The sequence below is a fragment of the Neodiprion lecontei genome, chromosome 6 (genome assembly GCF_021901455.1).
Source record: "Neodiprion lecontei isolate iyNeoLeco1 chromosome 6, iyNeoLeco1.1, whole genome shotgun sequence".
In the NCBI taxonomy this organism is placed as follows: domain Eukaryota; kingdom Metazoa; phylum Arthropoda; class Insecta; order Hymenoptera; family Diprionidae; genus Neodiprion; species Neodiprion lecontei.
The window spans coordinates 30,730,846-30,745,173 of record NC_060265.1 but is presented as its reverse complement, the minus strand read 5'-3'; the positions used below and the strand labels follow the sequence as shown (position 1 = coordinate 30,745,173).

At 42.9% G+C, this 14,328-nt stretch overlaps 1 protein-coding gene across 2 annotated transcripts in view; it reads left to right on the top strand.

Annotated features, from left to right (window-relative positions):
- Positions 1 to 14,328, top strand: part of LOC107226758 (protein TANC2) — a 67,766-nt gene that overhangs the window by 39,742 nt on the left and 13,696 nt on the right. The window lies entirely within an intron of this gene.

Below are 14,328 nucleotides of genomic sequence, written 5' to 3'. Positions count from 1 at the left end.
GAAGATCTTGAGCTATCATCGATCACGTGAATCTACCCACACGTTATGCCGGGCGTTACGCTGGTTCTTACAATCGTTCGCTTACCTGTAACACTCACGTACCTACGATAAGGTACGCGTCGCATGCATCCAAGGTGTGCGCGTTGAAAAAGGTAAAGAAATAACGAAACCCTTGAGGAAGTAAATAATCCGTTATAACTATGCGCGCGGCATTGTATTCGTCGCATTCCCTCGTCATGCTCAGGGAAGTGACGTAATATCTAGTATGCCTAATAAAATCCCGTCATGCACTCGCTGCAATGTGTTATGGCTTATTGTACGGTCACGTAAATCTATTCTCTTCCCATAAGTTGCGCTCGCGTATTTACGTGTAGCTAATATACACACGTCGCAATCGCATTCGACTGTTACTAAATTCTAAACGACGTACATGTGTCATATCTGTCCTCCTATTAACGGCTCATCTGATCATAATATGATAATATATCCTGAATATCATTACTCCGACTTTCGAACTTGCGGATGAATTTTCTTAAACAAAGTTTCGTGGTTTAATGCAACACTTTAAAAAACCGTTCTACGGTACAGTGTATTAAAAAAAAAAGAAAAATCCATCCCTTTGAATCATTTAAGACGTACAAAAAATGTCGAACGTTTCGTACGGAGTTTTTTAAATTCTTGCTTCTTGGTGTTCCGAGAGGAGGTCAAGTTCTTATAATCACCATGAGAATGAACAAGTTTACGACATTTTTTTGTCCGCGCGATATCGCCAAGTCTTGGATCGAGTTGCAGCTTGTCGATGAAAATGACTGCGAGCATCGCTGCCCGTACGACGATGAATAGGAATTGGTATATGTATAATTTAACGGTATTAGGTAACCGAATAGGAAGAAGATCTATGCCAGCGTGTATAATCCATGAGGCAATAGGAGCGAAGTCTAAGGCGAGTCCTGACTGCAGTTAACGGCGCAGGTGCAGCGCCGGAGTCGGAGGATGCAAGCAGGTTGCTTTTCTCTCGCCCACGATCTCTGCATCCGCGTGACTTGTATCTCTATGGTGTGAGTGCGCCCGAGTCTGATCGTGGTGCGTCTATCCCTGCTTCGGCAACCCTTCCGACGCCATATCGAGGTAATATAGCGAGTATTCCCCCTGGAAAACGGGATCTAAGTCCCTCGATATCCGTTGGCGCGGCGTGACTCGATATACCGCACCGTACGTACACCGATATACGTATATATGTACATATATATACGCGCACACACACACACTTTCGCGATGAATAATTGATTGACCCCCCTTCGTGGTCGAATGTCTTGCCCGTGCAGGGTTGTATTTATCGCCTTGACCCTTGACGCCGGTGAAGTGGCCGATATACGTAAAAGTGTAAGATGGAGAAATGAAATGTACGCAACACCGCGTATTACACGGCTTTTCATTTCATTCTACATTATTCTACGGTCTTTTCTTCCACGCTTCGCATTGTATGTCTCTTAATCTGTAATTCTAATATCGAAATTGGAAATCGTGACCGTTTTATTCTTCCGGATATATCCTGCAGCGCGTTTAAAGGCACTGTCCTGGTTCTCCGGAGTGGGCAAGGCACACGTACCCCTTTCGTTCTATCCTTTACCAGCACATAACGAGGAACAAAAAACAGGGAGAGATATCATTATGTTGTACAAGGAGAGGAAATGTACCGGCTGCGACCGCTGTACGACACAAAAACACTTGAAAAAAAAGAAAAAGAAAAAAAAGAAAAGAAACGAAAAAAGAATCGAAGAAGACAAGACAAGAGAACAAGAAGAAGACGACCACTACAAATCGTATATACGACGGGCGCCACTCGGTAATTGAAAAGGCCGAGGCTGACTGGCCACTCCGCTATCGCACAACAAGATGTATATTTTCAATTTATGTCTCCAACTCCGTTCAATTGAACCTCCTACATTGTATTCCGTTTTTCAATATCTGTAAAATTATAACCGCGCGTTACTCGTCGCCAGTGACAAAAAGAAAAGGGAAAATCTACGAGAGTTTTTGCCTCATCAATTTAGTACGATTAATTCTGTACGACGATCTCTTGCTTCGACGTTATCACCACGAACGACTGTATTTGATATTTCTTGCGTGTCAAGGCTGAAAACACGACGAGTTCAGATCGGATTCTCGCAACACGCCCAGCTTTTTAACGAAATATCAGGTACGCGGATGCATCCATCCAACGGTGCAGTGCGTGCCTGCAGTCTCATGATACGTAGAGACACGTATGCGTACGTGTTCGAATCTCGATACAATGCTATCTCTTCGGCCGCTTTGTAAACAGGCTACCGCGGATACACGTAGTGGCTTGGCTTTCGGGTCCGAAGGCCCGAAAAGTTCCCATTGCGCCGGCTAGAAACTCATCTAGTCGACGGGATTTCGGGCGGAGCTGGGCGAGGGGCCCATCCGGTTCTTTGTCCGAGATAAAAGTTTACGCTTGTTGTATTTCTACGGGCACTGGGGAGTTTGATAACGTCCAGATAACCCGCGAGGTAGGTAGACGAGGACGCGTATCAGCCCCAAAACTCGGTCTAATTTATACCCCAGGCTCAAATGCGCCCCGAAACTGCGTCAGACTTTTAACACTTTTCCTGGAACACCGATCGCCGCCCCGTGCAGGACTCGGTTTACGACTTCTAATCCTTCCGCTGGACGAGGAGAGAGAGAGAGAGAGAGAGAGAGAGAAAGAGAAAGAGAGAGGAGAAAAACAGCCGGAGGTTCATGTTTCGTAGTCTGATTTTTTCGATTTATATAAATATGAAAATCGCCCAGGGTGAAAAGTCAACGTCGGATTATGAAATGTGGAGCGAGAGACCCGGTTTCCGATCGTATTGACTCACGATCAGGACTAGGTTTATAGGTGATCGCCGATACACTTGTATCGTAAGATCATTCAGCGGCAACAATAACTATACACGTTCCGTACAAGCGGCGGCGCCTTTAACAATGGGTCAATTCTCACCAGCTCGCGAAACTTTCACTTCTCATCGTTAGTTTTTGTGTAGACTTATTTATACCTTGTGTTACACTCACGATGCCGTAGGTTGCAAAAGTGCGGCATCGAGTGCTAATCGTCGTCGATTTTTTACGAGTAAATCGACGATTGCACGAAGCGAGAAGAGAGTTAATATTTTTGCGTTTCTCGGAGGAGAATTTCCACCTTTTATTCAAGAGTTAATTATTTCGCGTCGTGATTCGCTTCGTTGAAACTTAATTCAACAACCACCCACGAGGCGACACATTGGAAAGGCGACGACGAGCCTCGGGTTAATAAATTCATCGCTATCCTCGAATAGGATCTGACTATCGTTGCATCGGTGACTGAGTTTGTGCTGAGTAACAGGTGCCCGGAGGATCGGGGCAAACGGATTGCGCAAACTCGAGCTAGCTGGGTCGAGTCTTTAATCGAGCCGATTAATTACGTTAGAGCATCAATTAAGATCTTCTCGTCTTAATGGGCTCGACGCCGGTGTTGTGCAGCCGTGACCCGAAGCCGGAGCTCCGAGACGCGTGCGAAATGCGAAAAGCGAAAAGCGAAAAGGCGAAAAGGCGGCGAAAACGGGTCAACGCGCGTAACGCCGCCGCGGAGATATTAAATTCGCATTCGCGTATCTCCCATAAATAACGCGGCGTATGACTGAGGAATTAATTTTTAATCAATGGTTAAACGACCGGGCTGGATCGGTAATTCGGGCGGTTTGAGATTGAGATTCGGGTCAAACGCTGTCGGCATAACGAAACTCCTACCCCCGCACCTGCTTTGTAATGCTCGTCGACTAAGAGCGCGTTTAAGAACCCTTTGGCGCTCTTAAACTCCGAATATTACGCCTCCGGATCCCCGGCCAAGTCGATCCGGCTTTTAATCGAGTCATCGGGCTGGAAAGCGGTCTCGCCGTTCCGTGAAATTACACTTTATTTGTCACGTTTTACGCGAAAATAAAAATCCCCCTCAGGCCGTGCGAGCCTTTAATCCCATTTACACCGTTCCGCGATCCAATATCGCACCGAACTTGGGCGCGATTCTTCGAAAGGAAGAGATTTCTTCTCTTTTTACGATTGAGTCAAAACCGTTGCAGCAACGAATCTACACGGGCGTAATGTGTCGTAATGTAATCGATGATTCCTGGTTTTTTTGGAGAAGAAATTTGGCATAATATGGGATTTAGTGTCAAGCTGCCAGTGCGTGGGATTTGGTGAATGACGTAATTTCCTTACATATCTCTGCGCGTTTAAACTCATTCGGCATTCAAATTACGGGTGACATCAGCTGATACGGCATAGCGAACTCGTGCCAGCTACGCAACTCGAAGGAATAGAAAAAACGGTCGAAATAAAATATATCAAAGAACCGTATCAAAGATGTGTAAAAATTTATAAAACATTGTATATAACGTACGGGATAATCGGGATGCCAAAGCTCAACGTACCTCGCTATCCTGCACGCGCTGAGATTTGTGACCTTCTTTATGCCAATAATTTATGTTCCTTCGAAGCGTGCGTATACGTATATATAATGTATATGTATATATATATATATATATAGAATGTATAACGCAACGCGTAGCGTAACACACAGGTGTTTCGATACGGCGTAGGTTGGAGCACTAACTTCCCACTGAATTTCCCTATACTTACTCACACATCGCTTTTACGATCGAGTTTGCGCATTAAATCACCCACCTATAGCCGAAATTTTTTTTGTTTTTTTTTTTGAAATATCCAGCTTACGGCTGCAATTAGGAAGAAATTTAATGGCCGGCCAGTGTTACTGAAAAGTAAAAAATAATATACCGGGATAGTTTTCACTAATTTATAAGCACATTAGTAATGCATCGTACATAAGAACTTGTGGAAAACGGTTTATTTTAGAACGACCAAATAAATTCGACTCGGTGATGACTTTTTTTACCATTGCATGTACTCGGAGTACCTCGTTTTACAGTTGTTGGAGCGAGCCAGGTGATCGGAAGTGTCTAACGACGCCTCGCGTTTTATGTTGGCCATCATCTAGCTGGGCTGTACGTACATTTTGCTCAACCTTATTACATCGAAGTTGGACACGAACGCGAGATTATCTCGATGAAAGAGATGAGGCGAGGTGATGCGAGGTGGTGGTCGCGGCTTACTTAGTGTTGGCCAGTATAAATGCTAGCTCCGTGATCGAGGAAGAAGAAGAGGAAGAAGAGAAGTCGAGTAGCGAAGCGAAGCGATGCAGCGCCTACGCGCGACTTCATCCCGTTCGATCGTTATTCGGATAACAAAAGCGGGCATCGCCGCATGAGGTTATGGGCAAATTAAATTCAATTTCACCACGGGCATCGCATCGCCGTCGCTTATACGATTCATAGGTACATGCCAATCGAACCTATTGCCGATGATGTCCTGCATCGTTGAACTCCTGGGAGAGAATCGCCGTATCTATTTTCCCATATAGGTAGAGTACAATACCGTCGTGTAATTAATAATATCATTTCGCAGGTAGGGTTTTTTTTTTTTTTTGCTTCCTTCAATCTGACAGCGAATTGTACAGGCTGGTTGGTAATATTTCGGTACCAACATTAAACGCACGTCGTTGCCTGTGCGCGTAGTAAGTTCACGGGTTCGCTTGTGTGTCCTACCTGAACTCATACTGGTTACAGTGGTCATATAACGAAACTCGTACCTACACGCGATTTTTTCGCATCATCATCAGCAGCTAACACGACACATTGAACATCTTATGGAAATTTCAGGCTTAATTGAATTGAATATTGTTATTTAACTTCAGGACTGAGTATGCCCATTCATTCTACTTATAATGGTTTGGCACGAAGAGTTGTTTCTTTTTTTTTTTTGGTTTTTTTTTATTAAATTTTTTCTACCCAGTAGGTACGTGTATTATGTGATTATTACTATTATATTATCATCACCGTTATTGTTATCTTTCTTTATTGTCTTATTTTTTTTTCTCGTAATATTCTTGCTATTGTTATTAGCCACACGTGGCTAAGTAAACGACTTGTCAGCTCGTTACGCGCCTACGTGCAGCTGTATTATGTGCCCGTAGTGAATCGATATAAAGAAGAAATAACGAGGTGTGCGGTATGGAGAAATTGTTGATTGATTGATTGATTGAATGAAGAAAACTTTATTCAGTTAATTGATTTTCACATAATTAATTATACAACTCTAAAGTTTCTCGCCTATTAAGCGCTTCGTCTAACCGTGTATTGTTTTGGCACAGAGTTATTGTTAAGTGTAATTTGATTCGCAGTAACGCAAATCAACAAAACAATCGTTACACTAGAGTGGTAATCATCGAAGAGAGTGATGTTCTGATTAAAACGGTAGCAAAGACTGATCCACGCGTCATAATTATACCAATTCTGTATTGCATATGTATACGCACACGAATGACGTATATGTACGTAATCTGAAAAAAGTGCCGTGAGACTTTGCCGGTCGGCCTGACGTTTGTCGAAATATGTTGTTTTTTTTCCTACTTTTTTCTCAAATCTTTGTGTGCGAGGTTAGTCGTTTCCTCTGGTTTATCTTTTTTCTTTTCCTTCCTTTTATCCAAGTGATCTTTTCTCGCGACGACCATTCCGACTGTCCTGTCCAACCATCCATCCATCTATTCCGTCGTCCAGAGATCCGTTACTGCGTATGTACCCGTGTATTTACTCACGTACGTACCGCACAATTTCCTTGGGCTCAGCGTGTTGTTACCCGTATCGTTGTTTCATTTTTGTCGTAATTCGATAAACGCGCATCGCGAAGGTGCTGCGGATTAGACTTGGAGAACATTCGAAAACCGTGAACGATAGGCGAATTTCGAGTCAGAAGTACGTTAGGATCTAGCACAACCGCCGATCGAGTGCACGGCGCGTCGATGATAACGCTTCAAGTTGGCGTCGATATACTTTATTGGTATATACGTGATTGGCTATCTGTCTGGAAGGTGATGTTCCGAGAAGCGGGATCCTAACACCTTGCATCCGTTGTCGATAAACCCGCGAGCGATTGGAAGGGGAAAAAATGAAACGAATCGATCAGGTCAGACGTTACAGGGTGGGGGATAAACCACCGTATTTGTTTATTTGATCAAAGTGAGCCAGAGCAAACAGTTTCCTCGAGACTTAACTACTACACCTAACCGATCGAGTCGCCTTACGGTAATTCTCTCGACTAGCGACCGCTCGCCGTTAACAAACGTTTTAAAATGATCGATGATAGAAACTCAGGTCCAATATTTCTTGCACGACTATAAATCCTACACTGGAACCGAATTGTAATAACCGTTAATACTTCCTTATCGCAACGCTGTTCAGGCTTACGTTGCCTTCACAATGTATACTCGATTAATCTATAATATTTCGCCGCAGTCCGTTCATTCATCAACCGCGCAGCCAATTGTGCTTTGTCCGTCCGAGGCTGAAGTTAGTAACGTTAACGTAACGAAAATTGAGGGGAAAAAATCATTATTGCGCAATTTTAAAATGACTTTCAATAAGTCAAATTTTCGAAATAACAATACGTTTTGTCTATCATAGTTTTACTAAATTTCAGACATTTCGAAAGATTTGGAAAGTAACGATTTATCCTAAACATGCGTCGTCATCGTAACGTTACCAACGTCATCCTCATCTTTGTCTTCTAACTAATGTTACGCGATGTGACCAAATGTGCGATTCGTGCTAGCTGAAGGAGCAGAATTGGCACAGTAATCGACCAGTTAAAAAATCCTTTGTTTTGTTGTTTATACACATACGTGGGCACGTCGCATACAGAATAGTGCTTGAGCGCGCGCGCGCATGGCTGACCCAACCCTTTTTTTTTTTTTTTAACAATTTCGAGTTACATAAGCGAGGGGTATATTATTATACCTATACCTAACGCACGATACGATAATGCCGATAAGTTTTACGTAAGTCGAGCGATGGGCGACCGCACTTGGGGCAAGAAGATTGTTTCGTACACGCGCAGACGCGTTTCCATCGCGAGGCCTGCGGCGCGCGCGTGTCTTGGCGTGTTCGTACATACACACATGCTCGAAGCCAGTCTTTCAGTGATAACGTTTCATTCGAGTTGGTACGCAGCCGACCAAGATGGAGGGTCAGCAGCTAGGTGCGTTGACCCAACTGCAGTTGTAAACTTCTATACCGGTCGCTAGAGCACCTGTCTCTCGATCCCAGTTTGACGACACCACCGAGTCCCTCGAGGGTCGTACGTCTGACCTAATCCAGTTTTTCCCCATCTGTTACTTAGATCCTTGTACTTCTTTTAAGATATTTCATTCCCAACTCTAGTGCTCGGCGCTTCAAAAAGTAATCCTCTTCTATTCTTATTTAGTTGGAGTCGTAGATTCCGAAAGAAAGAAGACGCGAAATTGGGCGGTTGAGTTTCTTAAAAGCTCCAATCGCACTCTTACAAGGATGTAAAAATGTCCCTTTCTCACAACTCGTATGTATATACACCTATCTTGGAGTTGGGAAAATTGTGTCTTCTATGGTTGTATAATTAGTCAAAGATATGGGTCATGAATGTACAATCTCTCACGGCGGAATATAAATTGCGCAGATCTTATGCAAATACTGCAGCGCACGGGTAATCGTGTTACATACCTATACCTGTAACGATTTGCGCAACGCGGGAAGAAAATCAAGCTGCGATAACAAAAAAATGAAAATACGTAACACTTGGCTTGTTGTTATTTCTTAATAATTTCTGTATACGTGTACATATATATACGGATCGACGTGAGATGTAAATCGAAGTATTATAAATAATAATGCGATATTGTAATAGCATATAAGGCGCGGAACGATCTTGATCAACTTACGTATAACTTTATATTTACAAGTGACAAGAGTGGCGAAGGCGCAAGTGTGAAATGCATGCCCATGAATTGCGCGTGTGTGTTGCATAAATAATACATGCAATATTGTGGAAATAAAACAACAGAAAATGTCGAGACATGGAAAAAAGGAAGCGGCAGAGAAGTGAAAGAAAAAATGAAATGTAAGTGGTGCCACTTGATAGTAACATGCAAAGTGCACCGTATGCATGCACGTATCGGTTAAACGCGTACCTCGAGTGGCAGGTAAAATCGTGTACTTGGTGCCCTACCTTCGCGGCGAGCGGGTTGCGCAACTCTATTCACGATACCCTGCAACCAACGTCCTACTGCACGATCACATCGCCCCCGAACACCGCCGCCGTGCTGCAGGGCAACTTGGGTACTTTATTTACTTACTCGAAGGTACAATGCTGTGGTGTATCGGTACCAGACCAGTGCAGCACTCGCTACACTTCGCGTAGCCGTGTAGCGTTGTACCGTGTCGTTTACTGCGGAAGCTACAGATGGTACAGTTCGTGGTGTTATACATGCATCCACGTTCGATTCAGTCATTTTTATTTATCTTTCTGCTAATTTAGACGCACTGAATATCACACGATTATTCGTACATGCTTATCTTAACTCTGGATGTAAAATCATTTTTTTCCGAAAAATATTTGTACGACAAGTTGTACTGTCGAAATTTTATGACACCGGACGAGTCGCGTGTTTTGTGCGTTCTAATTAAGTCTTGTCACTATTTTACGCAACGACAGTTGGTACTTGCACATGTTTCACGCATCTGTATGTATATGTATGAATATGTGTACACGCAGATAAGACGGATGGTAAAAATCTAGATTTACAGATGATAGTTAAACGATCGTTAGTTCTTGGCCCGTGGAACGATTAATACGAGTGTTTTGTGGTACACGCCGATGCCTATTGGATATGCATGTTATACGTACCTCGTCTTGAGCCAGACGATCGATCATTCGCAACTTTCTTAACAACATCTGTGCCCCCCTTATCTCTAATTCTTCTTGTCGATTTTTGTCACCGAAGGAATACTACTTGTACTCTTTTAAATTCATATATACATCGTATCGTAAATGATATTAATTTTATTTCCCTTCTACAGGATTTATTGTTAGTTCGCTGCACCGCGGTGTGTGATAAAGTTCGTTACTTAAAATTGACACTTCTATTTCATGCTCCGGTGTGTACGTATTTATTTTGTAATTTGTAATATCGCGGTACTGTTATAAGACGTTTCCTTAAATAAATAAACAAACAAATAAATAAGTGAATAAAGAAACGAATAAATGAATAAATGAATATATTACCATGCAGGCTAGTGACCTAGAATACGGTTTACATTTCTTACACCCATATTATACAAAGTCCACACGTGCATGCATGCATTATATTCCTACATAGAATACGCGTATTGGAACGAGTTTTTTTTTTTGTTCGTTAGGCCTACAGTAGTTATTCAATTTTTTGCAGCTGCTCGTTATTCTCTACAGCGATATGAAAACTTGAGAATTAGCACTGCGTAGCCGCAGTTCAAAAACGTGGCCTACCACTGATTTCATTCGATATAATTAGGATCGTCGAATACACACAGAAACTAAAATTTAACACTCGGTTCTGTCCTCTCGGTCATCAGCAGTGTGGAGATTAATTGTTCTACCGTGCGAATGGCGTGGGCTGGCTAATTCGCCGACACGTCGTGGATTTTAAAAGTCTAAACCCAATTATGCTTCGACTCGGTTACAATATATATATAATATACGTGGTAGGTAACGACTAATTGTGAGATCCTTCACGGAAGATTAGAAAAATGTGTCGTTGACCTTTTCCTAGCCGTGAGTAGCTGACGTCTTACACGGTAGATGCTTAATTGGTATGTGCTCTTCCCGTGTATGTATTCCGTATATATAATATACCTCCAGGTATGTATAAACGGATATATGTATACATAGTATTATATACGTATTGCGCCCAGCTTCGTTGTTGTATAATTATATGCGTTACGACATGGTATATAAAAGCTAATCGTTATTTAAAAGGTCCGGTAAGTAACGTAGTAATCACATTTTCGAAAACCAAATACAACTGCGAAATTTGTTTTCTGCCACGCGATTTAAGCACTGAATCTAGCTCTGTACTCTGAGATTTGCATTCGCATTGCACTATAGTAACGAATTTGACAAAATGAAATTGATAAGACTTAAACTACTTCCGGAGTATTTTGACAACGGCAAATGTTGATTGAACTATGAAGAATGTAACGTGGAACCTGAGTTCGTGATATTAACACTGGTCGCAATAATTTCGATGCGCAGATAAAGGATAGTAGAAATGGCAAGGCAATAATATAATGGCACATGCAGAACGGGGCTGTATGAAATGTATAACCCATTGAAATTCGTGATCTTTGAAATGCACGTTTACGTTGCTCGGGAGGAGGTCGATGTAGATCAACCAAAGTGATCCTCCTCTCCTTGCAGCCTCTAACTTTCTATTCCAACCTGCTTTACGCTGCAATCAATAGTTTATTCTACATTATCCGCGGTTAACATCAATGCTCAGGGTGAATCATTTCGCCGCCATGCCGAAGTTCACAGTCACACGATACGCGTTGCAATATATTAATTCCAAGTTAAAGGGTTGCGTCACGCGTCATAGTATGTTACAAAAATTAACAGCCGTCGTTCGTCAATCCGAAGTGAAATCCCCGGTATGCTTCCTTTTGAAATGAAAAAACATTCCATCCAGCAATGTTCGTAGGTTGTTTGGAATACCTCGCCCTGTATTGGTAATTGCGGGAATAAAATTGCGATCTCGTGCAAGACTCGAGTACTGCATTATATTCCAATGATCTACAAACCGCCGTTACACGTGCACACGAATATATACATATATAACATGGACGTGGAGTACGTGTACTTGTATCGATTCTATAGATCAAATCCTGAATTATAATATTAAGTTCCCATCTGGGCATAGCACGCTATGCACGTACAACGCTCCGGTATGTTAATGCACGATATATATCCTACTTAAGATTCCAGTAACTGAAGCGATTCACCCTTCGAAAATGAAAAGGCAGCGATCGCACGAAGGAATGGCTGATGATAACTGCCGTGCAACGTTGTATATCAACTGAAGTGGGTAAAAATGAAGATGGCCGCCGTTGAAGCGTACGCTTCCCGTTTTATTTTGGCTCTGCGATTCGTTCCAGCGTTAGTAAATGATCGAGTGCTGTTTAACGTCGATTACCACGATGGCAAGGATAGTTCAGTTATGATTTCACCTTCGACGAAAGCTCGTTAAGCTGTTAATTTGGCTTGCGAAATTGAGACGTACGCGTAGTTTGTGTGCGTATCTCACGCATGATCCATCCATTCCTAAAGCCAGAGTGAGGATGAATTAGCGGGGAATATTGTACCCTCGACAATAAACGTCTATTCTTTTCTCCAGTCTCTTCTACTCTCGTCCGCGACCTCATGCTTTCTCGGGTCAACCTACGAGTACGCGGCTCAATCATCTATTCATTGTAAAATAAATTCAGTTGGCCGCGTACCATCCGCGTATGTCTTCCAGCTCCAGATGATAGATTCTCGCTCCCAATTCCCGCTGGAATACGCATATTTGGGTGCGGCGATAATGGCTGGTTTATACGCTCGTTGATTATATTTATTTTGTAAGACCGACATGGTTTATGTCGATTGGAGAGCAGGAATGCGAACTTCCAGAGGGAAGACTGATTGGAACTCAACTTTGTTCGACGAAGACAAGCTTGAGTAAGCTCTGCCTCGACTTGCAGGATGCCGCAAAGGTGTATTTAGCATCCTGCAGGACGATGTGAATCGAACGAATGCCGTTGATACGCAGGCAGTAGCTGCACAGAAGTAAGAATTAACCACAGGCTCGTTGCCCTGGAATGTTTTTTTTTCTCCCTTCTCTCGTTTTATCCTCACAGTTTTCTCCAATTGAAACATAATTACTCAGATATTCTTTGATTGGATGATCGGGATGCAAGCATGCGTCTGTATAAGAGAAGATAATTAGGTGCGGAGATATACAAACGCGTGCCTAGAGCGTCTGGATTGGCACGCCTTGTGCCGATGTGACTTCCTTGTAAAATAAAACCCGCATAAATCGGATGAATTTTCATTTCCTGTCGGCATAGAGCGGTCAAGTGAAACGACGTGTCAGGTGCGTGCAATTTAAATTCAATGCTCCGATCGCTGCGGATTCTAACACAAGGTGCCTCTTCTCATCTCCTATGTATTTAATTATACACTACGTTGTAGTTCGACGTTATCCCCATTATACATATTGGTGTACATTACACGCATCAAGCATAAGCCGAGGCCGTTGCTTCCGTAATCGCCTTCTGTGTCGTCTATGTAAAAACCTCAACTCGAATCCTAGTGCCCACATCGCTGTAACACGATAACCACAAATATCGCGCATATGCCAATCAGTCGTCCCGCTGTGTTTCGAAATTAACTAGTAATGTATACCTACTAGACGAAATTCGTATTAGCAAGCTTAGCACTGCTGCACTGGTGTCGGGGCTGAACGATTCCTTTGGTTGAAAATAATCTTACTAATTGACTTTTAATGTCGTTACTTTTTTCTTCTTTTATACGTGAGCCAAAATTTTTGCGAGATTGAAATTATTTTCTTCACTTGTCAAAGTCGTCATATCGGCCTGCGCTTGTCCCCAACGATCATGTCGACTTCTAGATTGCGCAATGCTTGACGGTTATCAACGAATATCTGTCACAGATATGTCCGTGGTTTTGATTAATGGTTTTCGGTACAGGAGAAGGCCTCGGAAGTCAGTGATATTTTTATTTCAGTAGTTGCATCTCGGCTTGTAACAGCGAATATAAAGGGGTACAGATACGCAACGAGTGCGCGGAGAAAGGAGCATTTCGCATGATACGCCGTTTCGTGAGTCTTTTTTTCAGTCTTGCAGCGGCGCCGTGAAACGGCATCACAATAGATCGCATGCAGGCATATAACAGCAAGTAAGGCCCAGACGGCAGCGTTGAATAGCGCGAGGCCCGGAAAGAGGGTCTTCTCGGTAGTCACTGGTGCGGGCTCTGAGAATGAAAAGAGATAAGTAACAGGAAGCGGGGAGATGACGGGGAACGAGAGAAAGATTGACCGGGGTGTGGGGAGCTTCGTCGACGGTACGGTCTGAATGAAAAAAAAAAAAAATAGAAGAAGAAGCAGAAGAAGCAGAAGAAGCAGAAGAAGCTATAAACTCGGGCGTCGCGCCGACATATGGCATATGCCGAGTGGCGTTCATCACTGCTTCTAACGATATTTGTCTTTCGATTTTGAACGTCTTTATCGTGGATGACAATTAATAAGTCGAAAAATGATCTGAGAACGCTCAGTGAACCTGTTCGTTTACACATCGATATTCGTATCCTTTTTTTTTC